Genomic DNA, 17,787 nt, shown 5'->3' with positions numbered 1-17,787 from the left:
CTGTGGGGGGGAGAGGAGTGAACTGGGGCAGGGCCTTGAGGAAAGAGTCAGAGCAGGAGGCTCCAGTTTTCAGAAAGTTTGCCATCCTACCTGGGATACCACCCCTGAAATGGTAGCACTAATGTCATGTAATAAAAGAAGAAGTGTGGACGGGAGTATATGCTTGTATATTTTATCTGTCTCCAGAACAACATGCTTCCACTCTACTCCAGGCTGATTAGGCCTGGAGTAAGAGTATTGTGTCCAGTTCTGGGCACCACATTTCAGAAAAGATGTGGACAAATTGGAGAAAGTCCAGAGAAGAGCAACAAAAATGATTAAAGGTCCAGAAAACATGACCTGTGAAGGAAGATTGAAAAAACTGGGTTTGTTTAATATGGAAAAGAGAAGACTGAGAGGGGATATGATAACAGTTTTCAAGTACATAAAAGGTTGTTACAAGGAGGAGGGAGAAAAATTGTTTTTCTTAACCTCTGAGAGTAGGACAAGAAGAAATGGGCTTAAAGTGCAGCAAGGGAGGTTTAAGTTGGACATTAGGAAAAAAATCCTAACTGTGAGGGTGGTTAAGCATTGGAGATTTTTAAGAGCAGGTTAGACAAACACCTGTCAGGGATGGTCTAGATAAAACGTAGTCCAGCCATGAGTGAAGAGGATTGGACTAGATGACCTCTCAAGGTCCCTTCCAGTCCTATGATTCTATGATATGTAGACATCAGCATGGGTACAGGGTACATGCTTAATCATGTACATGGTCAACTAACAGAGTACATGCTGAATTGTAATGTTATTGAATTAAAGCACTCTCTTTTTTACCTAAGAAACTAACACATGCTGTTACTCCAGTGTCAACCAAGATGACTACACTATGGTTTGATTAATTCAGTATCAGAATGACAAATCTTTAACCAAAAGCCTGAGATTCCAGTACCATGAAGCGAAATAGGCATATTTCAAATTAAATCAGATTTGGATGAAATTTAATAATTTCAGATTCAGATAAACATTCACTAGCCTGAATACTCACTAATCTGTGACTTGTACTGGTGTGAGAGAATTTATCCCTATGTTTTTAATAATGGCCATACTCATGCAAATTGTAGTTCATTAGAGGGGGAAAAAAAGCAAATTATTCTTCAGCTGATTTGCCATGCTGTAGGTTATGGTAATATTTCAGTATCCCATATCTAAGCTCAGTCCCTCTCTGACAATACTTTTCATAATGCTGATATAGGTGTATGTGATGGGTTTTGAACCCCAGTAAGTACTGAATGGCTTAATGTGGGCCTGAGAGACTGTGACAGGGTTCACTCATCATTGCAGCATCTCCTGCTGGCTGTCTTGGGGATTAGCTCTGTCCACCAGTACACCCTACTCTGGTGGTGCCTCATCGCTGTCACTTTCGTTCCAGGACCCAAACCACTCCTAGGGCTGTGGACTCCTCTTCAGTGACACTGCCCTCCAGCTGTGCCACTCTTCGTGTTCCCCCCTTCTGGGAGACCTGCAATCTCCGTCCAGCCACTCCCCTCAGTGGCAACTTCAGTCCATTGTCCCAGGACCGCTTCCCATGCAACTCCAGAACCCTTTTCTGCCCTTACCTCAGGGCCTCAGCCTGCAGGCCCTAGCAGCCACCCAGGAGCTCTCTCTAACTTCCCGGTCCCTGCTTGCAGCACTGTTTTGTCCCGGGTGCTGCCACTCCTTCCTGCTGCTAGAAGCCTTGTCGTCTCCCCCGACAAGCTCCAGTCAACTACTGAACTCTGCTCTACCCTGCAGCCCTTCTTATATAAGCCTTCCGGGCTGTGACAGGCTGCCCCCCTCAGCCCCTTTCTAATTTGCTGGCTCTGGTGCAGTGAGTGAGGGGCAGCTGCCCCATCATAGAGGCCAATTGATGAAGCTCAGATGGGGAGGGGAATGGCGATGATTATAAAGGCAGGAAGTTGAGAGCAGAAGTAGCCATGGAAAAGACAAATGAGGCAGTCCAAAGACTTTCCAAGTATGGAAATGACCGGTGACTTAAAATCTGACTTGCAGAAACAAAGTGAAATGCTTTTAATCAGGAAGAAAAATAGAGAACAATGGGATTTATTTCTTTATGGTGAAAAAATTCAGATAGTTCAAAACTTTATGTTCCTAGGAGTGGTGCTTGATAGTAAGTTAACCTGGAAAAAGTCATATAGATAATATCATACAAAAGTGTAAAAGTAGGATGAACTTATTCAAAAGTGTAGCTGGAAACAAATGGGGTGCAGATAAGAAAGTACTGATGATGATGATGTAGAGAGCATCGCTAAGATCAATTTCAGACTTCAGATGCCAAGCTTTTGGTCCAGCCTCTAAAACAACTCTCAGAAAATTGGAATTGCTCCAGATCCAAGCTCTGCAATTGCCATGTGGCGCAATGATAACACCACCAGTGTGTGTGCTGCCAATAGCCACTGGGGAAGCACCTACAAATCTAAGGCTGAAACGATTAGATCTAACCTTCTGGGCAAAGGTAAAGGGAATCATGAAAATAGAAGTACACAACAGATTTATGAGGATTGCTGGGAGCTTAGTAGACAAAATGATCGCCACAGACTTCCTCATACTATCAGGGTCAAAAAATGGGTAAAAGAGATATGTAAAAAAAAAAAAACTTGAGAGAAGTGAAAATTTTAAGTCATGGGAAATCAAATTACAGCTGGACAGTTATTCCCCTTTGTGGATTTGGAATTGTATGAAAAATCGGAGGGAAATTAAAAACTGCATATAAAGACCGATGACATTTCTGAATTTATTTATGACCAGCTTTGCCAAGTCTACACAGACAGATCAAAAGATGAGAGCGTGGTTAGAGTGGGAGCAGCCTTTTGTGTTCCTTGTTTTGGAATCCAGAAATCTAAAAGGCTATTGAATTATGTGACCATTTTGACAGCTGAAGTAATGGCAATGCTCTTGGTACTAACCTGGATAAAAGATGTGTGACCGGCTGTAGCTGTAATTGTATCTGATTCCTTGTCAGGCATAATGACAATAGAACAGGGACTTCAGAAAGCAGAAATGACAAAAGTGAAACACTGTTCCTAGCTATGGAAATAATGCAAGCAGGTATTTGTGTAGCAATAGCATGGATTCTAGTGTGTATTGGAAATGAGATGGCTGAGAAAGCAGCAAAACATGCTCTACAAAATTAGGAGGTGGATATTATGATACCTTGAAGTAGGCAAGTCTTTAAAAGTGTGGTCTTAAAAGAGCCTGCAAAGGAATGGCAAGAACTATGGACTAAGGAAACCAAAGGATGAAGATTTCATGATGCATTCTCAAAAATTGAAGATCATACTATACTTCACAGTCATGATGGAAAAAGTGAAGTAGTCATTTTTAGAGTGCCAACAGGTCATTGTGCCTTAAATGATAAGCGAAACTGATTAAAAAGGCATAAAGACAGGCTGTATAATGTGGTCAAAAACAAAAAAACTCGATCGTGTTCTATGGCATTATGGGCAGTATTCTACGGAAGGACAGTTTCTATATGGAAAATTGAATCGGCATAGAATCAAATATTTTTCCCTAAAGAGACAAGTGAGAACATCAGGGAAATAGAACAGTGCAAAGAAAGCTTTGCTGTGTTACCTTAAGAACACTAGACAGAGTGCAAAGATATATTAAAAAAAAATCAAACTTGGCTAACAATGAATGAAGAAAGTGGCAGTCATAGACTGATAGGATGAAACTGCTGCACCAGAAACAAAGACCAGGACAAAGATGGGCTGTAGGGAGAGAGGCTACAGTCATTCTATGGGAAATAGAGAGGTGGTGAGGAGAAAGCTGGGGGAGAATAAGCCCTGGGATTCTAGCCTGAGTTGAGAAGGCTGACAAACAGCTGTGGAGGCATAAAGCAGCCCCTGGGGTGGAGCAGGCTCTGGTGATGCACCCTAAAGAGGGGTAGGATTTGTACTGTCATGGATAGAAAGCCCTGGGAGGTGTTCTGTGGAGGAACAGAGAAAAGAGAACTATAGAGGCTTAAAAGGACACGCCTGAGGAGGGTGGAAGTTGATTAAAGCTTATATTTTTATGCTGGAATTTTGTGTGAGGATTCCAAAGGAGGGCCCTGAAAGAAGGGTCAGCCTAGAGAGGTTGCAGGAAAAAAGCCCTGAGCAAGGATGGGTATGAAGTCTTGGAAAACAGCAGCAAGGAGTGGAATTGTGTAGATCTGGACTCCTGGTTATAAGATCCCTGGGCTGGAATCTGGTGTAGTGGGAGAGACACTAGCAAGATGGCATGTGTCTGGAGAAGGACATTAGAAAGTCCTGAGGCCCAGATGTAAGGACCAAGGGCCCTTAATTGGGGCCATAGACCCTCTTGTGAGGGACTTTTGTTACCCCAGAAGGGTTAGACTACGTATTCTGACCTGGCTGGAGGGCTGAGTTACGGGAAAAGAGATCACCACAGCAATGCAGTGTTAACAGAGAGAGCCGTATGGGGAGAGAGGTGTCACACCTGACCATGAGTGTTCCTTTGGCGAGTGAACACCTTCACAATTTCTAAGTCTATCTGTGTACCAATAAGGTGCTGGTTAGTGTAGTATCTATTTCAGTAAGAATAAAAGCTTACCTAAGTGGGCATTTGACATTTTGTGCCAATTGATGGCTGGCAGCATGACAGGGGAACGAACCACTCTGGCTGCAGTATGATTGTGCTTACACAGATATCCTTGCTCACACATGAGCAAGTTTTCTTATGAGTGGCCATTCCTCAGGCGTTTTGGGTGAACAAAACCCCATGCACATGAATATTCACAAATAGCAAATAATAAACGGGGTGAACATAGTCAAACCAACTGGCTGTTCATAATTTGAACAAATGTGCCTGATCGCTCTTCACAGTATTTGACTAGCATTAGCTGAAACTATGAGCTGCCCATGAGGATCAATTAGGAGGAAGCTGTTTAGTCATTTCCTATTGCACTCTCGAAATTTTGTTTGAAATATGAATGTAGGATGCAGCAACATCCCCAGAGACCTGTTTGTCCATTGTTTCCATCCTCCATATATTTCCAGAGACGTATCAATTTCCGAGTGTTTTTGTGACTTTTCCTTCTTGTGCCCATATTTGCTGTCAGAGCACTTCAAATGTATTCAATAACTGCTCTCTGAGCACCATGCTTAATCTGGGCTGTTTGGCGGCATGACATGTACAGCACAATTTTTGGTGCATTTCAGTCCCTCAGGGCAAAACACCAGACCTGGTCAGACTTGGTATAGACTTCTATAAATCCTCTCTTGAATAAATCCAGGGGCCAGGATGATGAAGAGACAGGAGGACTGGCTCTCTCAAATTTCAATAGGCAGATCACCTCAAATGTCAACTTGACTGGGTTTCAGACTTTTGACATTCAGTGTGGTTACAGATGGAATAGGCAGTTTTCCGAGTATTCCTCTGAGATCGGCCACCTGTACAAACTCCTAGATGGCCTAATCCTGCACTAAAACTAACATAATGCATTTAAAAAAAAGCAATTAGGGGCCAGATTTACAAAGTTATTTAAGCACTTGGAGATACATATAGATGCCTAGTGGGATTTTCAAAAGTGCCTAAGCAAGTCAGGTGCTTAACTCTCATTCAGAGTCAAAGTTAATGCTAAAAAAACTGGAAGCAGAATTCCAAAATACTACAGAGAATGATATCAGGATAAACACCCCCACGCACACACACATACCAACAGGCCAAACCACTTGGTTTGCTGGCTGAACAATAACAACAACAAAATTGTTTGGGGTTGAGCCCAAAGGATTTATTTTTTTTTCAAATTTTTCAGTGAACAGAAAAAGTATTTAAAAAATTGTTTGGGTCAAACAAAACATTTTGTTCAATCCAATATAATATGATTTGTTTTGCGGGTTTTTTTTCACATTTTTAAAAAATAAAATGGAAGTAAACTTCAAAATGAAAAATCATTTCAAATTGAACAATTAAAATATATTTTTTTTAATTTCAAAAGGTTTTGATTTTTGTAGACATTTTGAATTTTTTTTAATTGAAACAATTCGGCAAATTAGTGAAATATTTCAGTTGACCTGAATATGTTTTTGGTGAAAAAAGTTTCAGCCAAAACGTTTCCCAGATCTACTCCTATAATTAGATGTGTGGAGTAACCACAACAAAATGATACTTGTTCAAAACACTAATAGCGGCAAGAAAAGGTGCATATTTTGGTTCATGATTGAAAATCCTACCAAAGAGATATGGCAAAGAAAGTATGTGAAATTAAAGCAATGAAACCAATCACAACTCAGTTTTGATGGTCCAAAACTGTTTGAGAGTGCTTGAGCTCTAGTCAGTGATATAGTTCCAAACACACACAAAAACAAAAAAAAAAACCCGCTATGTTCCAGAGCTAACACATTGTACTACACCTGGACATCAGCTTAGCATCTATATACTGTACTTGTGCAGAATTTATCTTTTCCCCAATCAACCACACATCTATTTGTGTGTATATATATATACATAAAACATATATAATGCACATTTAACCAAAGGCATGATTTTCTACCCAGTAAACAATGTTGCACCAATTATCCATATATACTCTGTCATTTAGAACATTCACCGGAATACCTACTTTGGACACACAAAGGGATCAGCCATGGAAATAACTCTATGCACTTACCTGTTGTCATAAATATAAAGGGAAGGGTAACAACCTTTCTGTATACAGTGCTATAAAATCCCTCCTGGCCAGAGGCAACATCCTGCGACCTGTAAAGGGTTAAGAAGCTCAGCTAACCTGGCTGGCACCTGACCCAAAGGACCAATAAGGGGACAAGATACTTTCAAATCTTGGGCGGGGAGGGGAAGGTTTTTGTTTTTGCTCTTTGTTTACGTGGTTGTTCTCTCTTGGGACTGAGAGAGGCCAGACAGGAATCCATCTTCTCCAACCCATCCTAATCCAAGTCTCCAATATTGCAATCAGTAAAGGTATGCCAGACAAGGCGGATTAGTTTATCTTTTGTTTTATGTGAATTTTCCCTGTGTTAAGAGGGAGGTTTATTCCTGTTTTCTGTAACTTTAAGGTTTTGCCCAGAGGGGGATCCTCTGTGTTTTGAATCTGAATACCCTGTAAAGTATTTTCCATCCTGATTTTACAGAGGTGATTTTTACCTTTCTTTTTTTTAAATAAAATCCTTCTTTTAAGAACCTGACTGATTTTTCCATTGTTCCAAGATCTAGGGGTTTGGGTCTTTGATTATTTTGGAACCAATTGGTTCAGATATTATTCTCAAGCCTCCCCAGGAACGGGGGTGTGTAGGGCTTGGAGGGATATTTTGGGGGAAGATGTCTCCAAGTGGTCTCTTTCTCTGTTCTTTGTTTAAAACGCTTGGTGGTGGCAGCATACTGTTCAAGGACAAGGCAAAATTTGTACCTTAGGGAAGTTTTAAACCTAAACTGGTAAGAATAAGCTAAGGGGGTCTTTCATGCGGGTCCCCACATCTGTACCCTAGAGTTCAGAGTGGGGAAGGAACCCTGACACCTGTCAATTATTTTTAAAATAATAATAAAAAACCTTTCAATAAAAGAGTGTGACAAAGGAGACAACTGTGATAGAAGTGTTTGAGAAAGCTATAATGTTCTTAATTTTTAATCTACTAGTTGCAGTGTAATGCAGACAGTCTTTGTAACTTTGTGTTACAAGTTTCAGTGAACCTGACTCGTGAGCTCTGACAAAGAGCCACCATAAAAGAAAGCACTGACTAACTTTTTGAAAATAAGTGTTGAAAAATGCAGTTAAGCAGAAGAGATATATTCAAAGATTGAAAATGCACAGGTAATCTGTCTCACGGCCATATGGGGTGGAGGATAGACCGAGAGATAGATAGATAGATGTGTGGATCTGTGGAAAAGCCTAGGGACTATTCATCTCTGACTTTGCTCTGAAAATTAGTTCATTTGGTAGACCACTGCAGTGCAGGAGACCTGGGTTCAATTCCTTGTTCTGCCACTGGCCTGCAGGGTGCTTTGGGCAAGTCACTTCCCTCCCTAAGCCTCAGTTTCCCCATCCGTAAAATAGGGATAATGATACTGACCTTTGTACAGCACTTTGAGGTCTGCTGATGAAAAGTGGTGAATAAGAGGTATGTATTAATTGCTATTATTAATCCTACATATATTATTATATCCATTTTTATTCCGGTTTAAAGTATAGACTATGGTGGAATTAGAAATTGAATATATTTACTCAAGGATACAGACTCATTGTGGGATCCCTACCAAATTTACAGCTTTTCACTTGGGCAACCTGTATGGATAGATCCATTGACAGCCACTGTGTTCTGGAATCAAAAAGTGGCAAACTGTAGGAAAAATAATACTTTCTCTCAGATGTATATCACATCTGGTAAATCTAAAGACTCAGCTTCTAATCTAACTGTACAAATTAAATAACTCATATTTGTCTGATGTGAAAATTCAAGTTATGTTTACAGTATAAACTTAATGACTGAACTTAGTCTGCAGGCTTTTAAGTCGGGGGCTCTATATTTGATCTCTTCCTCAAAAAGATAGGCTATAGAGCTAGGAAGCCTTAACACCAAGCTTTTGCTCTGATAATGCATCCTGCCTACCATGCATATCACTAAAGAGAAGAGTTGAAATTATGTAATTGCATAACAAAACTGAGGTTTCAATGATTATGCCTTAATAGTAATAAACGTATTTCGAGAGATACCAGAGACTCTTAGCCTCAAAATCTAACTTGACTCACATGAAAGGACACAAGGTTTTTAAGAATTATGCCCGTACAGTGGAATGAATTAGTGAATTGTGACAATTTTTCCTCAGACTGAATTTGTACATTTTCTGACTCTTAAATGGAAGCCAAAATAATCATTGTCTTAAACAGAGCTATAGTATAATTAAATTATAATAAGACGGTTATTTTGGCAACATGATGTTTAGTCATGGAAGAAAGAAGTCTTGGATCACAGGTGGCATGAACCCAACTATATCAAACCAAGGGAACTTGACATCAAAACAATGTTGTTTATGAAAACACAAAACCCAGGGAAGGTGTGATTAATTATTCCTGTTCTTGGAGGATGTCAGAATTGATTACAGATAAATGGCTGAATGATTCATCTCCGACAGGTCAAAATGATTGCACAATGATGAAATTAAAATACTTAATATCGGGGTTGAATCAGCAGTTTTTCCATTCCAGAAGAAAGCTTAGCAGAAGATGTCAGCTACCAGCAAACCCATAAACAGTTCCATATTAGCCTTTTCTCTCATGATATATCAGAGTTCAGTGAACACAGTTCTACTTATTGTTCCTATTCATTCAATAAATATAAAAAACTTAAGTTCCAAGAAGAACTAAATGCCTGGTTGCTCCAGGTGATAACTCATTTTACATCACTCTCTGTCTCCTACTGTTTTCATCCATCCAGTTTTGCATTAAATAAAGAGTTCTTTTCAATTTGAAAGGAAAATGTGAAAAATAGCTCTTGGTATACAAACAGGTAATGGAATACTTGGGGAAAAGACTTGTACCATGTCAAGGTTCCTTCCCCACTCTGAACTCTAGGGTACAGATGTGGGGACCGCATGAAAACCTCCTAAGCTTACTTTTACCAGCTTAGGTTAAAACTTCCCCAAGGTACAAACTATTTTACCTTTTGCCCTTGGACTTTATCACTGCCACCACCAAACGTCTAACCAGTATATTACTGGGAAAGAGTCCGTTTGGAAACGACTTTCCTCCCAAAATACTCCCAACCCTTACACCCCCTAACCTGGGGAAGGCTTGATAAAAATCCTCACCAATTTGCACAGGTGAACACAGACCCAAACCCTTGGATCTTAAGAACAATGAAAAAGCAATCAGATTCTTTCTTGAGGAAACTACAATCCATCGGTGATCTTCCTGAAAACACCATCCTGGCCACTATGGATGTAGAAGCCCTCTACACCAACATTCCACACAAAGATGGACTACAAGCCGTCAGGAATAGTATCCCCGATAATGTCATGGCAAACCTGGTGGCTGAACTTTTTGACTTTGTCCTCACCCATAACTATTTCACATTTGGGGACAATCTATACCTTCAAATCAGCGGCACTGCTATGGGTATCCGCATGGCCCCACAGTATGCCAACATTTTTATGGCTGACTTAGAACAACGCTTCCTCAGCTCTCATCCCCTAATGCCCCTACTCTACTTGCACTACATTGATGACATCTTCATCATCTGGACCCATGGAAAAGAAGCCCTTGACGAATTCCACCATGATTTCAACAATTTCCATCCCACCATCAACCTCAGCCTGGACCAGTCCATACAAGAGATCACTTCCTGGACACTACTGTGCTAATAAGCGATGGTCACATAAACACCACCCTATACCGGAAACCTACTGACCGCTATTCCTACCTACATGCCTCCAGCTTTCATCCAGACCACACCACACGATCCATTGTCTACAGCCAAGCTCTATGATACAACTGCATTTGCTCCAACCCCTCAGACGGAGACAAACACCTACAAGATCTCTGTCAAGCATTCTTACAACTACAATACCCACCTGCTGAAGTGAAAAAACAGATTGACAGAGCCAGAAGAGTACCCAGAAGTCACCTATTACAGGACAGGCCCAACAAAGGAAATAACAGAACGCCACTAGCCATCACCTTCAGCCCCCAACTAAAACCTCTCCAACGCATCATCAAGGATCGACAACCTATCCTGAAGGATGACCCATCACTCTTACAGATCTTGGGAGACAGGCCAGTCCTTGCTTACAGACAGATTCCCAACCTGAAACAAATACTCACCAGCAACCACACACCACACAACAGAACCACTAACCCAGGAACCTATCCTTGCAACAAAGCCCGTTGCCAACTGTGTCCACATATCTATTCAGGGGACACCATCATAGCCACACTATCAGAGGCTCGTTCATCTGCACATCTACCAATATGATATATGCCATCATGTGCCAGCAATGCCCCTCTGCCATGTACATTGGTCAAACTGGACAGTCTCTACGTAAAAGAGTAAATGGACACAAATCAGACGTCAAGAATTATAACATTCAAAAACCAGTCGGAGAACACTTCAGTCTCTCTGGTCACTCGATTTCAGACCTAAAAGTTGCAATTCTTCAACAAAAAAACTTCAAAAACAGACTCCAACGAGATACTGCTGAATTGGAACTAATTTGCAAACGGGATACAATTAACTTAGGCTTCATAGAATCATAGAATCATAGGATATCAGAGTTGGAAGGGACCTCAGGAGGTCATCTAGTCCAACCCCCTGCTCAAAGCAGGACCAATCCTCAATTAAATCATCCCAGCCAGAGCTTTGTCAAGCCTGACCTTAAAAACCTCAAAGGAAGGAGATTCTACCACCTCCCTAGGTAACGCATTCCAGTGTTTCACCACCCTCCTAGTGAAAAAGATTTTCCTAATATCCAACCCAAACCTCCCCCACTGCAACTTGAGACCATTACTCCTTGTCCTGTCCTCTTCCACCACTGAGAATAGTCTAGAACCATCCTCTCTGGAACCACCTCTCAGGTAGTTGAAAGCAGCTATCAAATCCCCCCTCGTTCTTCTCTTCTGCAGGCTAAACAATCCCAGCTCCCTCAGCCTCTCCTCATAAGTCATGTATTCCAGACCCCTAATCATTTTTGTTGCCCTTTGCTGGACTCTCTCCAATTTATCCACATCCTTCTTGTAGTGTGGGGCCCAAAACTGGACACAGTACTCCAGATGAGGCCTCACCAATGTCGAATAGAGGGGGACGATCACGTCCCTCGATCTGCTCGCTATGCCCCTACTTATACATCCCAAAATGCCATTGGCCTTCTTGGCAACAAGGGCACACTGCTGACTCATATCCAGCTTCTCGTCCACTGTCACCCCTAGGTCCTTTTCCACAGAACTGTTGCCTAGCCATTCGGTCCCTAGTCTGTAGCGGTGCATTGGGTTCTTCCGTCCTAAGTGCAGGAGCCTGCACTTATCCTTATTGAACCTCATCAGATTTCTTTTGGCCCAATCCTGCAATTTGTTTAGGTCCCGCTGTATCCTATCCCTGACCTCCAGTGGATCTACCACTCCTCCTAGTTTAGTATCATCCGCAAATTTGCTGCGAGTGCAATCCACACCATCCTCCAGATCATTTATGAAGATATTGAACAAAACTGGCCCCAGGACCGACCCCTGGGGCACTCCACTTGACACCGGCTGCCAACTAGACATAGAGCCATTGATCACTACCCATTGAGCCCGACAATCTAGCCAACTTTCTACCCACCTTATAGTGCATTCATCCAGCCCATACTTCTTTAACTTGCTGACAAGAATACTGTGGGAGACCGTGTCAAAAGCTTTGCTAAAGTCAAGAAACAATACATCCACTTCTTTCCCTTCATCCACAAAACCAGTAATCTCATCATAGAAGGAGATTAGATTAGTCAGGCATGACCTTCCCTTGGTGAATCCATGCTGACTGTTCCTGATCACTTTCCTCTCATGTAAGTGCTTCAGGATTGATTCTTTGAGGACCTGCTCCATGATTTTTCCAGGGACTGAGGTGAGGCTGACTGGCCTGTAGTTCCCAGGATCCTCCTTCTTCTCTTTTTTAAAGATTAGCACTACATTAGCCTTTTTCCAGTCATCTGGGACTTCCCCCATTCGCCACGAGTTTTCAAAGATAATGGCCAATGGATCTGCAATCACAGCCGCCAATTCCTTTAGCACTCTCGGATGCAATTCGTCCGGCCCCATGGACTTGTGCACGTTCAGCTTTTCTAAATAGTCCCTAACCACCTCTTTCTCCACAGAGGGCTGGCCATCTACTCCCCATGCTGTGATGCCCAGCGCAGCAGTCTGGGAGCTGACCTTGTTAGTGAAGACAGAGGCAAAAAAAGCATTGAGTACATTAGCTTTTTCCACATCCTCTGTCACGAGGTTGCCTCCCTCATTCAGTAAGGGGCCCACACTTTCCTTGGCTTTCTTCTTGTTGCCAACATACCTGAAGAAACTCTTCTTGTTACTCTTGACATCTCTTGCTAGCTGCAGCTCCAGGTGCGATTTGGCCCTCCTGATTTCATTCCTACATGCCCGAGCAATATTTTTATACTCTTCCCTGGTCATATGTCCAACCTTCCTCTTCTTGTAAGCTTGTTTTTTATGTTTAAGATCAGCAAGGATTTCACCGTTAAGCCAAGCTGGTCGCCTGCCATATTTACTATTCTTTACACATCGGGATGGTTTGTCCCTGTAACCTCAACAGGGATTCCTTGAAATACAGCCAGCTCTCCTGGACTCCTTTCCCCTTCATGTTAGTCGCCCAGGGGATTCTACCCATCCGTTCCCTGAGGGAGTCGAAGTCTGCTTTCCTGAAGTCCAGGGTCCGTATCCTGCTGCTTACCTTTCTTCCCTGTATCAGGATCCTGAACTCAACCAACCCATGGTCACTGCCTCCCAAATTCCCATCCACTTTTGCTTCCCCCACTAATTCTTCCCGGTTTGTGAGCAGCAGGTCAAGAAAAGCTCCCCCCAGTTGGCTCCTCTAGCACTTGCACCAGGAAATTGTCCCCTACGTTTTCCAAAAACTTCCTGGATTGTCTATGCACCGCTGTATTGCTCTCCCAGCAGATATCAGGAAAATTAAAGTCACCCATGAGAACCAGGGCGTGCAATCTAGTAGCTTCTGTGAGTTGCCGGAAGAAAGCCTCATCCACCTCATCCCCCTGGTCCGGTGGTCTATAGCAGACTCCCACCACTACATCACTCTTGTTGCTCACACTTCTAAACTTAATCCAGAGACACTCAGGTTTTTCTGCAGTTTCGTACCGGAGCTCTGAGCAGTCGTACTGCTCCCTTACATACAGTGCTACTCTCCCACCTTTTCTGCCCTGCCTGTCCTTCCTGAACAGTTTATAACCATCCATGACAGTACTCCAGTCATGTGAGTTATCCCACCAAGTCTCTGTTATTCCAATCACTTCATAATTCCTTGACATCACCAGGACCTCCAGTTCTCCCTGCTTGTTTCCAAGGCTTTGTGCATTTGTATATAAGCACTTGAGATAACCTGGTGATCACCCCTCATTCTCAGTATGAGGCAGGAGCTTGAATAGAGACTGGGAGTGGATGTGTCATTACACAAAGGAACACTATTTCCCCATGTTTATTCCCCACCCACCCACCTCCCACTGTTCCTCAGACATTCTTGTCAACTGCTGGAAATGGCCCACCTTGATTTTCACTACAAAAGTTCCCCCTCCCCCCCCGCTCTCCTGCTGGTAATAGCTCATCTTAAGTGATCACTCTCGTTGTAGTGTATATGGTAACACCCATTGTTTCATGTTCTCTATGTATATAAATCTCCTCACTGTATTTTCCACTGAATGCATCCAATGAAGTGAGCTGTAGCTCACGAAAGCTTATGCTCAAATAAATTTGTTACTCTCTAAGGTGCCACAAGTACTCCTTTTCTTTTTGCGAATACAGATTAACACGGCTGCTACTCTGAAACTTATACAGATCAGTATCTCTGGATGATGTGTATGAAAGGAATTGACAAACACATTTCTTGCACACTGGCAACTTTTGAAATGTTCTGGGTTTGTGGGAAGATGCCAGAGGATTAGAGAAAATCAAACATAGTACCAGCCTTCAAAAAAGGAAAGAAATATTACAGACTGTTTATTTAAGTGTAATAACCATTTACCCGCCCATGGTCTGTTGCATAACATAGGCCAAAGAACCTCACCCAATAACTTCTACCGAGGTCTCTGTTGGGGATCTGAAAGTTAAGGGGCTGCTGAAAACCCATGTGGGGAATATTTATGGTTGCACATGAAGGATGAGTTTGTTTTCCCAATTTTCTTTTTGAGAAGTAAATAAATTGGCTAATTTAATTCACACCATGAGAAAACATCCTTTAAAAACTAGTGTTTTACTTAAAAACATTATTATGGCATGTCATGCAACAAAACCGATCTTCCATATTTTGGTCACGTAGCATATATTCTCAGATTTGATGGCTGAAAGATACAGGCGTCTGAAAGATAAAGGGATGACTCTCCCTTCCCCAGCTGCACCACGCAGGAGTTTGTCAGGAACTGGCATTTATAATATATTTTGTACAGCACCTAGCACAATGGGGCCCAACGTTGTTGCAGCTTTTAGGCACACCTGCAATATAAATGTTAAGTAACTGAGGATCAAACCTGTTATTTTCAATTTTTTCTTTAAAATGGTGGCAGAATTGGCTGTTGAAGTGAAAGCATCTCTCAGGTATCAGAGTAATGGGCAGAATCAGCATTTCCATAGCAGATCACTAGTAGCATTTCAAGGGTCAGGTTGTTTTTTTTTTCACATGGATGAACTGGGTTTTTTTAAATCTGTTTTTCCAACTTATTTGGAACAGAAAGGCTTTTTGTCTTCTTTGATATCAGCCAGGCAGGTCTTCTCTTCCCACTTTATTTTTTTCCCTTCAACAAACATTTACTGGGGCTACGCTGAAATCCAAGAAGTTGCCTGGAGGGACAAATCACTTGGTCTCACCACAGCTGCTATTGCCAAATTGACAGCCCTGCAGACTGCCCAAGCTATAAAGTATTGCACTTCTGCCTCTGTCAATCTGGCACTTTTCACAAGCACTTGCATAATAATAATAGTAATAATAATTAATAATAATAATTAATAATATCAAGCCCTGAAGTAGTCAAAATGAAATAAAGTATTTACACATTCTTTTTCTCACCACATCTGCTGCTGCTGCTATTCAGAGATGCTATTCAGAGATATTCACTACAACAATAAAATCATGCTGATTCATGGACATTGCTGTACTGTTGAGTTTCACTCACAGAACATTTTAAATGCCCATGATCATCTTCCTAAGAGTTCTGATTCCTCCTAAATGGTACATTTGCAATGGTCCAGCACAAGCAGGTCCACAGCATAGTACCATGATCACCACAGCCTCAATTTCCTCATCAATGAACTCATATTCCTCTTCCTGGGCACAGTTTAGTGGAATATAACAAAAATGTGTTCCCTTCCTTATCCTTACAGCAGGATAAGGTCCCTTCCAACCCTGAGGTCCTGAGGTCCCTTCCAACCCTGATATTCTATGATTCTATGATTCTATGAGGGCTTCCCCTGGCCCGTCCCAGTAACCCTTGTGTCAGGTCTTCACCAGCTCATTGGGCCCCTTCTGTAGGGTTCCACAGCTACCAGTAATGTCAAAGCTCCAGACACCAGTTCTCTTGGTTCCCAGTCCCAGGGTCACCCACCATTTCTCTTAGCCTCTGTTGAGGTACACTCTAGAATGTCGTTGTGACAGATGTGAGACTGGGAAGTATAAGGAGTTCAAATAACTATATTGAAATGTGCCAGGCAGGCATAAACTTTTGGGACAAATGTTAAGTAGGTTTCCTGGGGAACAAGATAAAGCAAATTTCAATCTTTTGATGCTATGCCAATGGTGAGCAACCTGTGGTTCGCAGGCCACATGTGGCTCATCAGGCCACCAGACAGTTTGTTTACATTTGCACAGCTGCCCGCAGCTCCCAGTGGCTGTGGTTTGCTGTTCTTGTCCAATGGGAGCTGTGGGAAGTGGTGGCCAGCACTTCCCTGCGGCCCACGCCACTTCCCACAGCTCCCATTGGTCGGGAACAGTAAACTGCAGCCACTGGGAGCTGCGGGCAGCCGTGCAAATGTAAACAAACTGTCTGGAGGCCTGCCAGCAGATTACCCTTATGGGCCGCATGCAGCCCATGGGCCACAGGTTGCCCACCACTTTGCTATGCCCTGCTGAGAGAACCATTGACTGGTGATTCCCAGTTTCCAGAGACCAAAGGCCCAAGCTGTATAAAGAAACAGCTGAATTTCCCAGTTGTTGTCTGGTTCCTGATCTAAAAACTGACATGAACTTGTAACCAAGGGGAAAAACTCCAGTTGGCAGGTCTGAAAGACTGACACCTATTAGGAGTCTATTGTGGAGTTGGGCTGACCCCTTTTAAGCTTTTAGTATGAATGTAGGTTCTTATATTGCTTTTCATATATTTTCTCTGCACTGCTTTTGCTCTAAGAATAAATGCAGTTTGCTTTGTGAAGTCTGTCTGGTATCTGGTATAAACTGTTATGGACCCTGGAGAAAGAGTTAGCCACAAGTGCTAGACACTGGTCAGACCTGCTGAGAAATCACAGTGGGGTGCAGAAGGACTACCAGCCTAAAACCCTAGTATGAAGGGAGAGAGATGTGGGTCTCGACCCCAAGAGCAGTGACAGCTGGGAAGCCAAAAACCTTAAGTGGGTGCCCTCCAGGAAGACCGGAGAGTGGGGAAGGGGTCAAAGGTGCAATTAACCCTGAAACTGAGACAGTCGTCCTCTGAAATGGTATGGAAAAGATGGAAAACCAAAAAGGTTCGTACTGTAGCATTTTTCTAAGGGATAGTATTTCCTAATTCTGAGCTAAGTGCAGAAAGATACTGTTTAAACATGTGATCCTGACCACTGTGATTGCTCAGTGCCTCTGAGGTTCAGGCCTTAAGCATCCACACATAGCTTTGCCAGTCTGACCTACAACACAACTACTAATCAAAGTCTAGGCCACTTCTAAATCACAGCGTCAAGTATAACAAGCAGGTGACAAGCACTGGCAATCTCTTACAATGATTTTGCGATCTGAATAAATGTTCAATAAATTCTACTTAAAGTAGGCAAAATGATAAAATAAGTTATCAGGTTTAGTGAAACCAACTTTCAAGGAGATCTAGATGCTT

The sequence above is a fragment of the Caretta caretta genome, chromosome 1, assembly GCF_965140235.1.
Source record: "Caretta caretta isolate rCarCar2 chromosome 1, rCarCar1.hap1, whole genome shotgun sequence".
Lineage (NCBI taxonomy): Eukaryota > Metazoa > Chordata > Testudines > Cheloniidae > Caretta > Caretta caretta.
The sequence above is the reverse complement of the archived record's forward strand: the minus strand, read 5'-3'. Positions refer to the sequence as shown.